Raw genomic sequence first — 18,015 nt, forward strand, 5'->3', positions numbered from 1 at the left:
CCTCTCACTCTGAACCCCCCCACCCCTCTCGGTCTGTTGTTGTGTGAAATGTAAAACAGACTGTGCTCTGCGTCCTGTGAGACCGTGGAAGCAGAGCAGCATGGCGGCATCTCTTCAACGTGCTTTGAGCTGGAAAAACAAATATGTGTCTTAGAGCTTCCACTTTCACACTTTAATACAACACACACTTTTATCAGGAATCCTTCTCCCTGGTGACGAGGTCTAAAGGCCCAGACACACCGAGCCGATTTCGGCCGTCGATAGATGTCAGGCCGTCGATGAAGGTCCTGTCGCCCTGCTCAGATTGGTGTGTCCCGCCCCGTCGTGTCTTTTCGGTGGTGCCGACACCTTCCACGGCCGATCCACCATGTTGAATCGGGAGGCTGTCGGCAAAATAAATCACTCTGATTGGCTGTTCAGCTTAGCGAATCAGTGCATGAGAAGCGAAACGGAAGTGAAGAAGTCACACAGACGGCTATTATTTTACATTTTCCAATACCGCACTAAACATGTTTTCGATTATAAGTCATGATGTGAAACAGTCTGTGATGGACGGGAGTGAAAATGGAACGCACGCTATTTGTTGTTTGTGTGTATCACGCAGTCTGTCTTCTGGTTGTTGCCTCTTTTGAATGACGAATACACACTACCGCCACCTGCTGGTAAGGAGAGTTATTGCCACTCACGCATGTGCATTGCGTACGTGCTTCTTGGCCGTCGGCTGAAGTCTTTGCGTGTGTTCCAGTGCGACACATGGCCAAGACGCAGGAGACGTAAGGCGACACAACAGGCGGGTCCGTCGGGACGTGTTCTCTGCTGTCAGTTTGGTGTGTCAGGGCCTTAAGGTACAATGAAAACCATCTGGGAAATATAAAACAAATTGATAACGGCCTTTACTCACAGCAGATATTTGTTTTCTTATGCAATCAATTTGCATGAGAAAACACATATTTTCAAATAGTTGCTTTTGTTATATACGTACTTTCACACCAAACGTTAATACTTGCTATGAGGACATTTCTGAGCTTTTGCATCATGAATAAAGCCATCAACCAATCGTTGTGCCAAACAGATGAAAAACAACACGGAGTTTAAACCAATAAGACACACTTTATTACTCCTTTAAACATTGATAAAAGCACGTTTTCCCTTCTTACACTTAACAACAAAAGCTCTTTACACAAAGGACATGCAGACGAGTATTCTATATGTCCCTGCTGTTTGTCACATGTCTGGTGTGTGAAGGCCCTTTAGGTCAATATATCAACATGTCGTACATGTCAACAGATGTAAGGATCTACACAACGGGGAAATTACATGAAAGTATAATATCTCTAGGGCTTAACGTTATTGTGCATGCACGACTTTTTGATGAAATAAACCAAAGGCCATATGGGCAAACGTTCTCCTTTCACATAACCAACAAATACGCATAATGATTTATTTTGGAATAAAAGCTGAAAGTGAAGGACGTGGAATGTGTCTGTGTTGACTCGGTATTTAGTCAAAAGTTACATAAAGTACATGCATTAACTTTATACTTTAATAAATATATGAATATATGCAACTTGACAGTATTTTACAGTATTGGCAATATTTTACAGTATACAGACAGTATTAGACAGTACAGACAGTACAGACAGTATTAGACAGTACAGACAGTATTAGACAGTACAGACAGTACAGACAGTATTAGACAGTACAGACAGTACAGACAGTATTAGACAGTACAGACAGTATTGTACATCTGTGCAGGGGACGGTGGGCGTGGAGCTTCACACTGATCATATGAATGAAATGAACTGTGATCTTCATATTAAAAGCTGCAGCTGCTTCCACATCTGCTGCTGAGAGAGAGAGAAACACGTTCAGTAATCAGCCAACACAAGGTCGTGATCTGTGATGGTATTTACACTTTCACGTACTTCCATCTGTCATCCTACTGCTCCGCTGAATAAGGAAGCACTTCCACTGGGCTCTAAAAATACTTGTGATGTAACCTCATTATATCTGCTGCTAAAAATACTTGTTGTTTTTAAAAACTGTTATGCAAAACGTTCAGCCTAGACAATAATGACGATGAAATGAAAGCCCACGAGTGGAGGATGAAGTGGAGCTCATCTCCCCCGGGGCTAAAAGGTTGAATAGAAGCTGAGTTTTACCAAAGTAAAAACTATAGCATTAACCGCATCAAATCATTCTGACAGGCCCAATAGCAAATAGCAGAATCGCTCATTTTAGGGCTGACATCTTGAGCATAATGTACTTTTTTTTAATTTAAATTTGTATGCAAGACTTCATATTTTATACTTAAACTGATCTGAGTACTTCCTCGAGAATTTGTTCCACCAACTCCAGGGATGCCACAATACCAGCACATCTGTTAACTGCCACTATTCCTGATACCATTTCAACATACACTGCTTTATTAATGTTTGCATGCTTTTCTCGGAAGTTAAACGCTTCCTAATTCCCACTCTCATTCACTTCCTTTATATGCTGTGTAGAATCTTCAAAAAAATTGATTTATGGAAGTTCGACATTTCACAAGATTACGTTTGAACATATTGTGGTAATGTTTCCAAAATGCACTTTTGTACGTCTTTTATACATGAACATGTGTCCCCGGTGTTCCAGGGAACTCACCAAGTGTCAGAAAACACAACCCTCTCTATTTTCCTCCATACCCAAATCTCTTAAAAAGGGGCTGCAACGGATCTGATACAGACTGATCCAGATTTGAACACTTCTATGACGTCACAGAAGTGGCGCTACGGCTATTGGGCCAACTCCACCAATCAGGAGGAGACAGCCCCGGACATTGCCGTTGGAAAGCGCTGGAGACGCTGTAGTACATATGCCAGGCCTGTAGATGGTGCTGTTCTCACAGAATCAGCCCATGATGCAAAGACAGTGTTCAATTGAGCTAAATGAGGAATGGCTAAAATGCATGATCTGTTTGGTATTTTGAAAAATAAAAAGTATAAATATGCCTTATATAGGTATGGTCCTACACTATATTATTACAATATAGCATGATAGGTCCACTTTAATATAACTGAATGTAACTTGTTAACTTTTGCTCCTACTGCCCTTATTTATAAAATAAATTAAAATAAGTTTAAGATGGATCTCTTCCTTCCGATTTTAATGGCACTGATCTCGAAAACACCACCTATGGTACTTCAATTAAATTAAGTTTATTGGCAAACAGTTAAAAATACAGTTTGATCAAGACACAGTGGAGATATGGGATTATTTTTAACCCTCACTACCAAACGCTCCCAAACATTTGTTTCACCCGTCTGAGTCTCGGTTCAAAACAAGATATAATAAACTGAGATTTATTTGATGAATGGAAATAACTGTACAGATGAAAATAGATTTCAGCTTCAGGACTGTGGAAACATTATTTCCATCAAGTGTTCAGTTTTGGCAAAGACTTGGTATTCCATAATTTTTGATTTCTACAGTTTTCTGGACATTTGGTTAGAATCAGCGTTTTGTTTGGAAGAACAATGGGAAGTTGTTTGTACAAAATGTCGCAGCAATATATCAAATAGATGTTGAGATATTTCAGTCTGGACCAAAGTGACAAACGGACCAAAAATAATTCCTCCTTTGTTTCTGGAAATGTTCAGAAGTGACTAAACTTTGATTGACACTCGAAAAACAACAGCAGTGGAGAGGCTCTCTGTCACACAGTCAGTCATTGTATATAATGACACACACACACACACACACACACACACACACACACACACACACACACACACACACACACACACACACACACACACACACACACACACACACACACACACACACACACACACACAATGCAGAGCCAGCCTCCTGTCTCATCTTCATCAGGCGGACAGACGGTGACGAACCTGTTTGTGCCGTTGAGCTCTGAGGACGTCTGAGTCTCTGTCTGGACTCTTTTCAAGTCTTTTTTCTTCATATTCTCCAATGTATTACCCGTTCCTCTTTGCTTACGTCTTCACATTTGTTCGCTAGATAATTCTCATTTGCATATATTTCATGCTTTTGATATTGCCTCTCTCTGTGGCTCCTTTGACTCCTGCTTATATTCTGCAGACACTGCAAACACGCTGTTATTATATTTATGCTTATTAAGCAGCGGGCTGTTGTTCACTTGGTGTTTATTGTCTCACTTTCAGTTTGTTATTTAATTTAAAGTCCAGGAGATATCCTGTGCTGGGAAGACTTTGAGCTCAGTTCAGACGCAGACACGTTATTCAGAGAGTCTGTCTTCCCCAGATACACAGCAGCAGCTCTTCAATGAGTCTACGTTCCCTGACAGTGGTCACAGGAAGCATGACTCTCCTCTCTCTAAGTGGTAAACATGGAGATAACCTCAAAGTGTTCAACTTTAAAAACAGACACTGATCACGTCTTCCCTTCTACATTTTGAACTGATTATAGAATATGTTATGCTGATTTATACCAGATGTATCACTATGACATTCAAAGGGTAACTCAAATGAGGTGTGAGGGTTTCACACATACAGTTTGAAACCAAAACAACTGTTTGGCGTGCGTCGAATAATCGATTATTATTCGCCAGGGCTGTTCGATTTTGATCATGGTCAGATTCTGGCATCCCTACACTACACTACCCATAATCCCCAGCTATCGTTTAGGACTACAGTCCCCGTGATTAATCTTCAAGCTATGGGATTGGATGTTGGAGTGGCAGTGCGCCAAGGTTACGCCGAGCGTCAAACAGCTGTTTGAAATGGAATGAAACCACGCCAGACTGTCCAAAGCTGGAATCGAACGCCCCCCCAGAACTACACATGCTGGCTATTGTGTTTCGCAAAATGTTCCATGGGACGTCTCTACTGAACGTTTTCGTTTTTCCCACAATTAGAAGTTGCCATAACATTGGTGTTATCAAATGTAAAACATATAATTAATAAATGGGTGAAAATCGTTTGTGTCCATAATGCGCAGCATTAATATATAAGACATCTATCAATATGTGTGCATACCTCCACCATTAAACTGTCCTATTCTGCACATTTCTTATATTATCTACATAAGAGTATAATTCATATGTATAATATCTTAAAAATAAGTGCTTCAACATAGTCAACATTGCAAGAAAGCAATATATTAGACGTTAAGTACTTTGTCATGCTTAATATCTATCTGTAGATACCCCCAAAGCTTTTTTCTTATTTAAAAGAAGACCTTAACCTAAAGTATTATTTAATGTTTAAATAAAAGTTAATTAGTTTGTCTGTTTTGCACATCCTCATATTAATATCTTTGTACATCTGGCACTAAACTGTTTTATTGTAGAGATCACTTACAGTATCTTCTTGATTTTTTATATTCTATATTTCTATCACAGACCTTCTACTTTCCCCCTATGAAAGTATGTACTCTTAATATTTTGTTCATCAAATATAACACACAAAAACAATAATTCAATAACGTGCTTTAACCACTAGGCGGTGCACACAAGGTACACACAGCCATAATAACTTTGTATTATTAGTGTAGGACACTTATGTATGTACCACATCTGAAGATGTGTAGTTTTATTCATGTTTTCACATAGTACAGCATATTGCTATACTATTTCAGACTCAGTATTTACATTCTTATATTCAAAGAAAATCAGTAATATCTTTAAAAACTACAAGTCCTTTTATATCAGCTGTGCAACGTTATGGTGTAAATATAAGCTATCTACCAATTAGATCAAATATAAAAGTCAGCCGAATTAGTGTTGATACTGCAAGGAGACGTGTTGTGTGAAGAGAAATTGAAAATGTTATTTAATTGCTGATATATATATGATCCACGTCAAGTCTTCAGTTCTGGCGGCAGTTGTTTGTCCAGAAGTCTTCTCATCAGGGCTCTATAACTAAAGAACTACGGCAGATCTGTAATATGTAAAGCAGCCGAACCGTGTATTACAATGCCGTTATGTGATGACTTTCAAAGAGAAAAGCAAGAACACTCGGAATTAAGTATTCTTTTATTATTTTAAAAATGTTTTTCCGATTTCATATCATATAAACACCAAATCCCAACATGCATTGCGGCTAAAACATCCAATCGGCGAGCTTAAACCATAGCTGAGGATCTTGGGTAATCGCTCGAAATGCCTACGTCTGTTTCCGGTTATTTTTATTTTGAAATTCAGTTCCTGACGGACGCCAACAAAGCCTGAGATTATGGAATTAAACAAATAAATAAAAACAAGGATAATTGTGTGTTATTGGTGAGTAAATAACAGTGTGTTATTTAGAAAAGAATAACAAATTAGAAGGAAATAAAGATTAAAAAAATACAGATTTCAGTATCCTGAGGCTCTGAGCCCCATTTATTTTCCTCACAGACGGAAACAAAAGTCAGAAATTATACGATTTAAAATAAAAGCAATAATTGTGGCTTGATATTGAGTAAGAACATGTTTTTATGAACCACACAGCTTCCGGTCTTCCAAGACCCGAACAGACAAAAAGACGAAACATACTACCAATAGAAATACATTGCTTTTAAAATCGTTCTGTGTGACACGAAAAAAAGGGGATAATCGTGTTGGTGAACACGAATCAATAGATTAAATGTCGTGACTATAACACGAAATGCCGTGAGACTGGGTTGGAGATCAATGAATTCCCTGCAATGGTGATAAACAGCACCATAATCCCAGAAGCAGTTTTGTGTCTGTTTAGGAGTCATTTATCTCTGATCTCTAGTAATGTAGTTTCTCCTTAGCCGTGGTCTGAGCAGAGCTTCAGCCTTAAAGTGTGTCGGATGGCCCAGACAGCATAACGCTGTGCAAATTAAGAAAACATCTTCATCAATTTGACAAGAGCGTACACGAGCAGAGCAGAGGGAGAGCTGGACGGTAATGAATGTGTCTCTGCAACAATAAACACATCCTGTTATGAAGGAACCCAAATGGAGTCGGGCACTTTGGCAACACGTCGCCGAACAACTGCTGCCAGCAGATCAGGCTGCAGTGAATGGAGGTCTGAATAGAGAGCGTCTCCGTCTAATAGAGCATGTAACAGGGTTTGAATGCAGCGTATGAACTCGTGTAAACTGTGCCGTGGCTTCAGGAACTCACTTCCAGCTGCACATTGAAAATCCAGGACGGCACCATTTCAGGAGGAAATATTGCTCTTTTTAAAAACTCTCAAGTAAATGGGTTTTGAGCTGAGTGGCAGAGAAACCCATCCGTCAGCAGAGAGCACAGACACGCAGGGAAAGTCCTGAGAGCACAGAAATGAAAGTTTCTCTACTTTTGTGTTAAGGTAAGGGAATCCGTCTGCAGGTTAACTCGCTCAGTAAGTGTTCACCTGAAGAACTGCACCATCAAACAAAGCTGTCAAACACGTCTTCACTGAGGGAGGAGTCCTCATTCGACCTCACTGTGGGTTACATGCAACATGTGATGCTTCTGTACTTTGCTTTGCCTCATCAGTCTGTTTACTTGTCAATCCGTATGGATCTTTTTATTTTGATATGTTAGTATCCTGCTTTTATGTGAGTTCATTTTGGTACTATAGTTTGTGGACCACATATAGACTCTGTGTATATCCGTACTGAACTGCAAAATACAATATCAGAATATATGTGTTTTTATGGGTGTTAAAATACATTTAGTGGAGGACAAAGAACGAGATTGACTTCTCAATTGCAGTGGAGTAGAAGTATAAAGTAGCTTTAAATAGAAATAGGTAAAGTACAAACATGTCTACTTTAGAGTAAATGTGCTTTTACTCTCCACCTCTGCTGTAACAATGGTTTTATATGCGTTTTTGGTTGATTCGGTAGTCCTGAAGTCAAAATGTTTCTGATTTATTTTTGGTTTAAAATAAGGTGTCCGAGTTTAATGAATGATATGTCTTTATCAGGATACCTAAGACAGTGAAGCAAACACAGGGAGAGAAAACAGCCGCAGACGAACGTTCAAAATAAAAATATAATTTCATCCCCTTCTGTATCTTCAACCTTTTTAAGTTTGCACTTTAATTATAAACTCTGAGGCGCAGCTAACTAACATTTTAAACTCACCACCCTCCCAGAGGAGCAGGAAAAGATGGGAGACGGGGGAGGAAGAGGAGGAGGAGGGGGAGGAGGAGGGGGAGAAATTAAACGGTGCTTCTCTGCCAGGACTTCCTTATCAGGAGCGCACATATTGAGACAGCACCGCCCGCTCTCCACTGTCTGTATGCTTTATTTTTGTTTGTATTGCTTATTGGTGTAGAAAATAAAGAATGCATAACAATGGGAACATTTAGGTGCAAAGGGAGAGAGCTGGGGACATTTTGCCCTTGAGGACTGACTTGTAGTTTCACGCTCCGTTAAATGCCTCAAATGTGAAATGAGGATAGAGTGCAGCTGCATGGAGCGCCTGCAAGGACGTTATCTCCAACTGCACAGCGTGGCAGAGAGAGGAGGAGCTGGTGTTACGATGCAAGGAGAAAAGGGGATTATCTTTAATTAATAATCTTAAACTGTAGTTCCTTGTTAGACAAGACGGAGTCACAGCCAGGAAACTCAGGGAGATAACACAAGAGAAGAAGAAACACATGATACGCTTAGCTTCTTTTATTATCAGTCCAACGAGGAAATAAAAGACTTCATGTAATTATTGGATTCAAGCAGCAGTGTTGTGGTTTTTAAATGCGTGAATCCTTTGAGGACTTTGACGTGAGGTCATGTGACCGTGCTGTAGTTCCTTCCTTTAAAGCCGAAATCATAAAGTGGTGTTAATATGTGGAGATGATCCTGCTGAACGTGTAACTATCATAAACGTTTGTTTGACCAAGAGATTATTTTCTGCTATAATCCAAAATCCCATTGGCTTTTTTATTGAGTTGATTGCATTTTTGATTGGACCGAAAGTGTGGAGTGTTTGCCAGTTTGCTTCCTCTGCTGCCAAGCTGTCCTTCAGCAAGGCACCAAACCCCTTCTGCTGCATGGCGCCAGACCATTGGTTCAAGCTTTTCGCTCTGACAACGCTCCACTAAGCAGTGGCGGCTGGTGGAAAATATTTTTGGTGGGGTTATGGAAATGGTGACAAAACCGTGTGTGTGTGTGTGTGTGTGTGTGTGTGTGTGTGTGTGTGTGTGTGTGTGTGTGTGTGTGTGTGTGTGTGTGTGTGTGTGTGTGTGTGTGTGTGTGTGTGTGTGTGTGTGTGTGTGTGTGTGTGTGTGTGTGTGTGTGTGTGTGTGTGTGTGTGTGTGTGTGTGTGTGAGTGAGTGAGTGAGTGAGTGAGTGAGTGAGTGAGTGAGTGAGTGAGTGAGTGAGTGAGTGAGTGAGTGAGTGAGTGAGTGAGTGAGTGAGTGAGTGAGTGAGTGAGTGAGTGAGTGAGTGAGTGAGTCATACTTTCCAACCCTCCCGATTTTCGCGGGAAACTCCCGCATTTCTCCCGATTTCTGACAAAATCAGATGTACTCACGACTGTTTCCACTCGGACTTTAATACAGCTACACCATTGTTTGGTTTCCATGGTAGCGCGTCTCTTTAGCAGCGCGTGCAACTCAAAGTCTGAGAGGGTGAGGAAGATGAAAACTGAACAAGAATTGACAACTCGACCCTCTGATCACTCCTTTCCTGTAAAATACAGGTCCAGCCCACACATATGCTCCATGGTGCCACAGGCATTGCCCTTACAACTACAATAAGCATGCAAATGTTAATCTACAGCTCCGGCGATCCACTAGCACCGGAGTCTACACCTGCAGACGCAGCCATCCCCCACTGTAACATCACCTTGGATACGAGTCTAAACAACTCACAGACACACAGGCCAGGGCGCTGAAAGGGCGCCCTTTGAGCATCAGATCTGACGACGCTGATTGGCTAAGATTATGTTTCGGCGGCATAGTTTACAGATAGCAACAGTCAGCTTGTTGGCTGCAGCTGCTCTGGCTGAGGGCTCCTTTCTACCGCCTGGACGAGAGAGGGTAATGATACACGCTGCGGCCAGGCAGGAAACACGTGACTTATCAGTAACTTTAGACATCGTACAACAATTTTAAACGAGATTTTATTGTAGATTATACATTTTACTGATACCAACTATATAATATTTACCTTGTTCTTTAAAAATAAAAAATAAAAAAATATATTTTTGGGAAATATATATATATATATATATATTTTTTTTTTTAATGACAATCAAACATGTGGGAAGAGGGGGGGCGGCGCCCCTAGCGCCCCTATGGGCCGGCCGCCACTGCCACTGCGGCATGTGTGTATCTCTGGCCTTTGTGTGTAATGTCAATAACAACAGAACGAAAATAGAATTTCCCCTTTGAGGATTATTAAAGTATGTCTTAATATTAGGGCTGTCAAGTTAACGCGTTCACGCAAAAAAAAAAAATGAACGCCACTAATTATTTTAACGCGATTAACGCATGTGTATTTTTTGTCCTCGGCCGCCCCGTAGTTTCAGACCGCATCGAGTTTAAAATACCATCTATAAGCTGATGCTGACAGCCCCTCTACTGCTGCCCGCTTGCGGCAGACCACACTTCCACGCTCACCGGCAGGCCATCGGGAGGACCGGGAGGGTGTGTGTATGTGTGGCGCGAGAGAGAGACCTTACGTGCATTGTTGTTGTGAGCATCTGGTGCTAGCTAGCTGCGCTAACGGATATAAGGAGCTGTTTCAATGAAAACAGAGGAGCGACATTTCGCCGACAACTGCACCGAGCACTTGACTTCATGCAGGTAGCCAGACAGAGGGACATTGTACGAACACTCAGCATACTCGGCACGGATAGTGTGCGCAACATGATTGCAGCGTCCAGGCAGCTCCCGTTCGAGCATATGCCTTGAGTTACACACACACACACACACACACACACACACACACACACACACACACACACACACACACACACACACACACACACACACACACACACACACACACTGTATGAGAGAGGTTCCAGGTTGAATTGAGGCGGATATTTGTAATGTTCAGAGGTTATGTTTAATATTCATGAGAATATTTGTCATTGTTCAAATGATAATAAACATTAGCATAAAGCATATTTGTCCACTCATATGTTGATAAGAGTATTAAAAACTTGAAAAATATCCCTCTAAGGAACATTTAGAACAGATAAAAAAAAATTGAGATTAATTTGCGATTAATCGCGATTAACTATTTTAATCGACTGACAGCTTAATATAAATGTTCAAGGTTCTTTATTTGTCATGCGAACATAGCTACAGTGTAGTTATTATGTCGATGAACATCTTGTGTCACAGGCTTCTCCAACAGTGCGACACAAAACACAGATAAACAGAAAAATATAGTGCAAGTAAATATTAAATTGTAAATACAAAAAGAAAAATAGTTTAAAATAGTGTAATAAGATTGTATATATTGAAATATGATATATTAGGTAAATACATACATATTTTTTAAGTAGCAGCCAGATGAATATTGTGGATGTTATTTCAACAGTTCAGTTGTTTAGCAGTCTTATTGCCTGTGGTACATGTACTATATGTAGAGTCGATTATTTGGTTCATTATGTGAACATTAATGTCTCAGTTTGATTCTTAATGTATAAGAGATATTATGTAGCAACACAGCTAGTGCTAACATAGCAGCTAGCTGGTGTCAGAATCTCAAGATGGCTGCTCCCAAATCCATGATATTTTCCTTCACTTCTGTGTAGGTGAAAATAAATGGGTCTTTCTACTGTTGATGTGAAGTCTATGATTGCATTAGTTTGGAAAAAAGGGTTACATGAGCTGTGTGGCCTCTGGAGTGCATTGTGGGTAAATCTCTGTGGACTAGTAAAATGTAAATGTAGACACGGAGGCAGCAGAGACTCGCTCTGAGCCAACAGATGCGATTTAAACCTGCAACTGTTCACAGGGGAAACACTAGTAGTTAGCCTCGTGTGTGTGTGTGTGTGTGTGTGTGTGTGTGTGTGTGTGTGTGTGTGTGTGTGTGTGTGTGTGTGTGTGTGTGTGTGTGTGTGTGTGTGTGTGTGTGTGTGTGTGTGTGTGTGTGTGTGTGTGTGTGTGTGTGTGTGTGTGTGTGTGTGTGTGTGTGTGTGTGTGTGTGTGTGTGTGTGTGTGTGTGTGATGGTTCGTCGCCCTGAGGAAGGCAGCACCCATTTAATCTATTATTCAGCATTGCTACTAAACACATTAATTAGAGCCTGAGGTTGAGACGGTGCACGCTGACGGGTGGAAACCTCGTTGGTTTGAGCATCGGTGTCCGCGCCTCAGACCTGCTCACAGGAAAACACACACTTCAGTTCCTCTTCCTGAACAGATCTGGTGTGCAGCACAGTTGATCCTGTGGACTTGTTTTGATGAGGTAATTAACTTGGATCAGTCTTTAGGCACCAAGAACACCCGCTTCTTCCCTCGGGACTGAAACTTTCCATTGAGCAGTTCATAAACATCTTATTTTTTACATTTACTGATTGTCACTGTTTCTCTAGTGACTTCTTTGAATGCTGTCTCATTTAGACACTTGTAAATTCACCAGTGGGGTATTTACTATGTTATGTCGTAGAATAAAAATCTCGTCTTCAGCTTGTGTTAAGCACAGAACTTATTTCAGCCTAACAACCAAAAACACATTCAGAAAACCATTGACATCCAGACGAGGGGACAGGAAGTGATGAAATCCTTACAAATGTTTAGGTCTAAGGACTTATTTCTTCTCCACTCTGTAACAGTTTAATGTGAACGTAGACATACTCAGTGTCCACAGTCTCTGACCTCAGGACTTTTCTCTATCTGGCAGCGCTCAGTGAAAGTCACTCCACTGAAATAATATAAAGTCCGTATCAGTGTGTTGGAGCTGGTCTGCATGTGGATGTCATTCTGGGGTAACGTGTGACGTGAATGCAGCATGACACAGATCTGTGGTTGGATAGACGGCTGTCATCAGGACTAAGCTCTCTGTTTTGGGATTGGGGTTGGGAGGGGGAGGGGGGGGGGAGAGGTCTCAGCTGTGGGGCCCCTGGTGCTGGTTGCCGTCTCTGGGCTGTGTTTAAATAAAGCTCGGTACGGAGGCCCGAGGAGGCGAGGAGCGAGATGTCTGACGCTGAGCGAGGACGAGGTCAGACCAGTGTCTCCACGTCAACTTCTCTCCTCTGTGACTTTAATTGATGAAGCCGAGCCGGGGGTGTGTGGGTGGGGGGGGGGGGGGGGGGGGGTGTTGTTGTTCTGAAAGTTGTTCTTGTCCGGGCCAAGATAAATATAGATCTAGGGATGACAGGAAAACTGGAATTTAGTCGACGATATTCTGTGTTTTTCAAAATGGAAAATGTGGCCAACGAGTTCAACGTCCCAGACAATTTCCTGGCAAACAATATGCTTCTTATTGAGCTTCAATAAGATTTAAAAGTATGTAGATTAATATTGTAGTGATTTTTAGGTTATTTCAAATGAATGAGGTCCCGTCAATAGACTATTAAAATATATAGAAATATATATATTACTCAAACCTAGAGTTCAACTCTTGTCTCCTACTTCCTTCAGCTTTAGCCCATATTTTCTCAGATACAATGAAACTGGCTGGACTCGTGACGTCCAGCGCTACAATGCTAATGAGGCTATGCATGTCATCCCGATAGCTATTTGATATTGCTGTGAAAGGTTCACTTCTGTATACCGCTTTGTCTGTGGGTGATATTAACTCAATAACAGATGAATAAAAGCCTTGACTACCCATCGGTTAGCAGATTGTTGTAGATCTGGGCATTATCTTATTCTTCCAGCAGTGTTGTGTTAGAGACATTCATGTCAAGTGAATCAAATGATGTTGATGGCGGCTTAATGCATGTTTATGATACTGTGAGTCATCCACAGCTGCTGTGAGCCTTCAGGGAATATGTACTTATGTTCAGGTCAACAACATCAACATGGTCCAGATGTGATCATCCTTTAGGAGGAAGCAGTGAAGTGATCTCTGAGTGATGTTCCTGTAATCAATCCCATGTGTTTCTACTGTGTCTTAAGTATTGAAATAGTGCGGTAAGTGTTTTGTGTTCAATAGTTACTCAATAAACACAAAACATATTGGTCCAAAAGATTCCTAAATGTAGAAACTTGGACAAAATGACTTTCCAGGGTGTCCGCGGGTTCTTAAAGTATTACAAGTTGATAAATCAATTTAGCGAAAATTAAGGCTTAAAAAGTATAAAAAAGTATTAAAAGGCATTTTCCAAGGTATTACATTTTGTAGCTTGTTTTCAATAAGTATATAAATGGTCCAAAGAGGTTGTATTCTACAGTCTGCCTGAATGTAATCATTGCGTAGGTGTGTAGTGTGATTCTGTGTAGTTTATTTATGGCATCCCGTTGGATCTGACGTCATCTGAACAGGACATCGCACGCTCACTTAGCGCGCGAAGGTCCGTTTATGCCGGTTGCTAAGCAACATCGTTATGGGGAAATGCAAGTTTGCGTCCAAATGATTGGAAGATAAGGAGGAAGGACAATCAATACTATATATAGTCAATGTGAGGTGAAGTGTGTTGCCAAGGTAACCGGTTAGAACTCAAAGTGGAGATGAGGTCTCAAAATGTACGGAAAGGGTCTTACATGTGACTTCAGGGTTCCTGCTTATACCCTGATTTTCTTACTTGCATATTTTTGAGTTTTTAATACGCTGCTCAGAAAAGTGAGCACTTCTCAGAAACAAGAAAAATTAACTTTGTTCAAAAAAGGTTTTTAACGAATAGGAATATCCACGCTTTTACATTTAGAAATACTTTGGATCAATGTGTTGTGTCTTTATTTAACACAAGTTGATGATATTTAGTTATTTTTTATGATAGGATATCAAAACCTTTTCTCCTGGGTTGTAGAAATCCCATCACAATAAGAACATGTAGAAAGTAGAAACACATATCACTCAGAGATCACTTCACTGCTTCCTCCTAAAGGATGATCACATCTGGACCATGTTGATGTTGTTGACCTGAACATAAATACATATTCCCGGCAGGGAGCATCTGTCCGTCGGGACAGCAGCGCTAACGCTAACAGACAGATAGCTCGTTAGCATGATAGCAATAGCCTCGGGTGCTAACCTCTATTGATAGCATGATAGCATGACCCCGGGGAAAGAGCTGTTTACGGAGTTAGCATGTTAGCACTGCACCAAGGACACACACACACACACACACACACACACACACACACACACACACACACACACACACACACACACACACACACACACACACACACACACACTGCAGAGCTAGTAGGACACCAGTCTTTGTTAACTACAAAGGGCATTTACTTTAAAGGATTTTTCCCCCAAAAAATGACCCAAGGAAATAGAAAGGTATCACACATGTACTTTATTCTACAGAAACCACACAAGTTACACACAAATGACATAAAACACACTATATGAATAAATGAATACAGGAACATCCCACAAAAAAACTATTCCTTCAGCCATTTTTTTATGTTAACACATTAACGTTAACGATCATCAATGTGTTATTGTCTCAAAGACATGACCTTCTTTGTAGCTCCAACATCAGGACACTTGTTACATGATATCTGAAAAGACACACTGAAATGTGACCGTTACAGCGCTGTGTTGTGATTTGTGACGATGTTTAGACTTTTATTTCTTATTCTCAAAGGACATTAATCCTGAAAGAGGGGTTTGTTTAGTTGTGAAAGTTAGAGTGACAGGTTCACATCTTTTATCCAGAGATTCTCCGAATGATAACATGTTTGTAGATTCCAAAACGAGATCTCTTCCTAAAATAAGCTGGTGGTTCGACAGAGTTGCGATGCTGGAGCGATGAGAATACTCGGTCTTAATCCTGCTGCGGGAGGAGTCATTTGATTCGGCACGAGGAGCCTTTTGTGTGGAAACAGCAAACTGCAGTTTATCAGCAGCAGATAAGTGAGGCGCTGAAATCACGTCTCCTCCGTGACGAGGAGATAGCACTCTCATGGTGTACAGATACAATCATAAACGCTGCAAACGAAGGAGACAAAAGAAAGACAAATGACTTAAAGCTGCTATGTTTTGGTTCATTAAGTAACACATTGTTTTGATTAAACATTATGTGTATTTTTTTTTGCTGAACCTGTTAATAATTGTAAAGACTACAGTAATGTCCAAAAGTAACCTCTACCTTTAAAGGTCACATGACATGGCCATTTCTACTGATCATAGTTCCATTGTTGAGGTCTACTAGAATATATTTAAATTGTGCAATTTTCCAAACCCTCATTGGTTTCTCAAACAGCATCTCTCTATAGTATGTGTATTCACTCTCTGTCCTAAACGGCTTGTTGGAGCTCCTGCCCCCCATCCCCCCCCTGTGAGCCCAGTGTGCTCTGATTGGTCGGGACAGAGAGAGCATTTCTCCGCCATCCCAACTCGTCTACCAGCGTTCAGGGAGCTCTATGCAAGTCAATGGACTCCCTGTTAGTTAGCCAAGGGGTCCTGGTGTGTGAGGGGCTCCGTGGATTGGTCCATTCTTGTTGATCTGGGTGTTCACACGTCACAGAACCCAGGAAGCAAACAATCGAAAATTAGAAATGTCCAACGAGGCGTTCTGGGGCAGCATAGAGAGGTCTTCTCTGTGTTAGAGTTTTACTCCCTAAAGGGTGAACTTTGAGGGTTTGTGGCTCTGCAGACCGTTCACATGCAGACAAACCTTCATAACACACAAGGGGACGGGTGAGAACCGGAAAAGTATGACATGGGCTCTTTAATGGGTTTTTAATCATCTGATTTCTTGATGATGATGTTCCTATTTTCTTCAATTATTAATAATAACCAATCAATATTTCAAAGTTTTTGTGCTTTCATTCATGAATTACACATTTTTTTTGGATTTATTTACACTCCTGAGACTTCGTAATTTTATCAATTCTTTTTTTTTTTAAATGCAATAAAATATTATGTTGACCTTATCTTGATTAAAATGATGTTATCTGAAACCTTTGGGACATTGAAAGAGCTCCACTGAATATATCACATGTTTATAGTTTTAAACATTTTCATGCAGAAACGTTATACAGTATGAATGTTAATCTTTTAGTTCTGCTTCTATTCATATTGAACTGTTTCCTTGAGGCCCTTCGTCTCTCTGCTGTCAGTCTGCATGAGCCATTGCACACCATTAGTTCTCCAAGTACAAAACAAAACCTCCATACAAAATAATACCTGACTTTTACAAAAAGAACAAAACACTCTCCCACAAAGCGCAGTGTGTAGACCTGTGTGTCAGGAGATCACACACTTTAGAGCGTGTGCAAACTATATTTCACTTTTGGTTTGTTTGCTGAACTGGAATTCAGGGCGGAAAAAGATGAAGTGGAGCTTGAAAAACAAGACAGACAACAAGACAAGGGAAAGTATTGGATGGAGGAAAAATAAAGGGAGAGGACAGAAGGTGAAGGAGAGGCGAGGGGGGGGAGAGGGATGCAAGCTGACAGACAGAGAGGCTCATGGGGGAAATCAAAATAGTATTAGTCAAACATATACACAGACAAGTAGAAAATCATCACACTAAACTACCGTGTTGTCACCATGTTCAGGAAGGAATTTGAGTAACTGGGATTAGTCTAGAAATAAATAAATACGTTTATCATTAATGGAGTCATTTTTTCAGTTATGTTTAACGAAGTAACATTTACTAAGTCCTGTTTCCTAATGTTTCCTGTATAATCAAACATGTGTTGGAAAAAATAATACATTTTCAGATAGGGATGTCCCGATCACCTTTTTTTGCTCCCGATCCGATTCCGATCATTTGATTTTGACAATTTGCTGATACCGATTTTTCCCGATCCGATCTTTATGCAATGCATTAAGAAAAAAAAAAGAAAAAAAGCATTCAAGTTGTCCCTTAAGGTTATTTTTTTATTTAAATTGGATATTCTATCCAACATGGATATAGCTTCTTTCTTTCACAGCAGCATTGGATCATTTCAGTTGTGCAGCATTGGATCAAAACAAAATAAAGCTTATCAGTACTCGTTAGCT

General features: G+C 40.6%; 2 protein-coding genes across 2 annotated transcripts in view; one reads left to right on the top strand and one right to left on the bottom strand.

Moving 5' to 3' along the window:
- The window catches only part of LOC307019049 (uncharacterized protein), a 189,984-nt gene that overhangs the window by 83,946 nt on the left and 88,023 nt on the right, over positions 1-18,015 (bottom strand). The window lies entirely within an intron of this gene.
- The window catches only part of LOC307018408 (glutamate receptor 1-like), a gene marked incomplete at its 5' end in the record, with an annotated part of 61,567 nt that overhangs the window by 8,462 nt on the left and 35,090 nt on the right, over positions 1-18,015 (top strand). The window lies entirely within an intron of this gene.

The sequence above is a fragment of the Notothenia rossii genome (assembly GCF_949606895.1).
Source record: "Notothenia rossii genome assembly, chromosome: 9".
Lineage (NCBI taxonomy): Eukaryota > Metazoa > Chordata > Actinopteri > Perciformes > Nototheniidae > Notothenia > Notothenia rossii.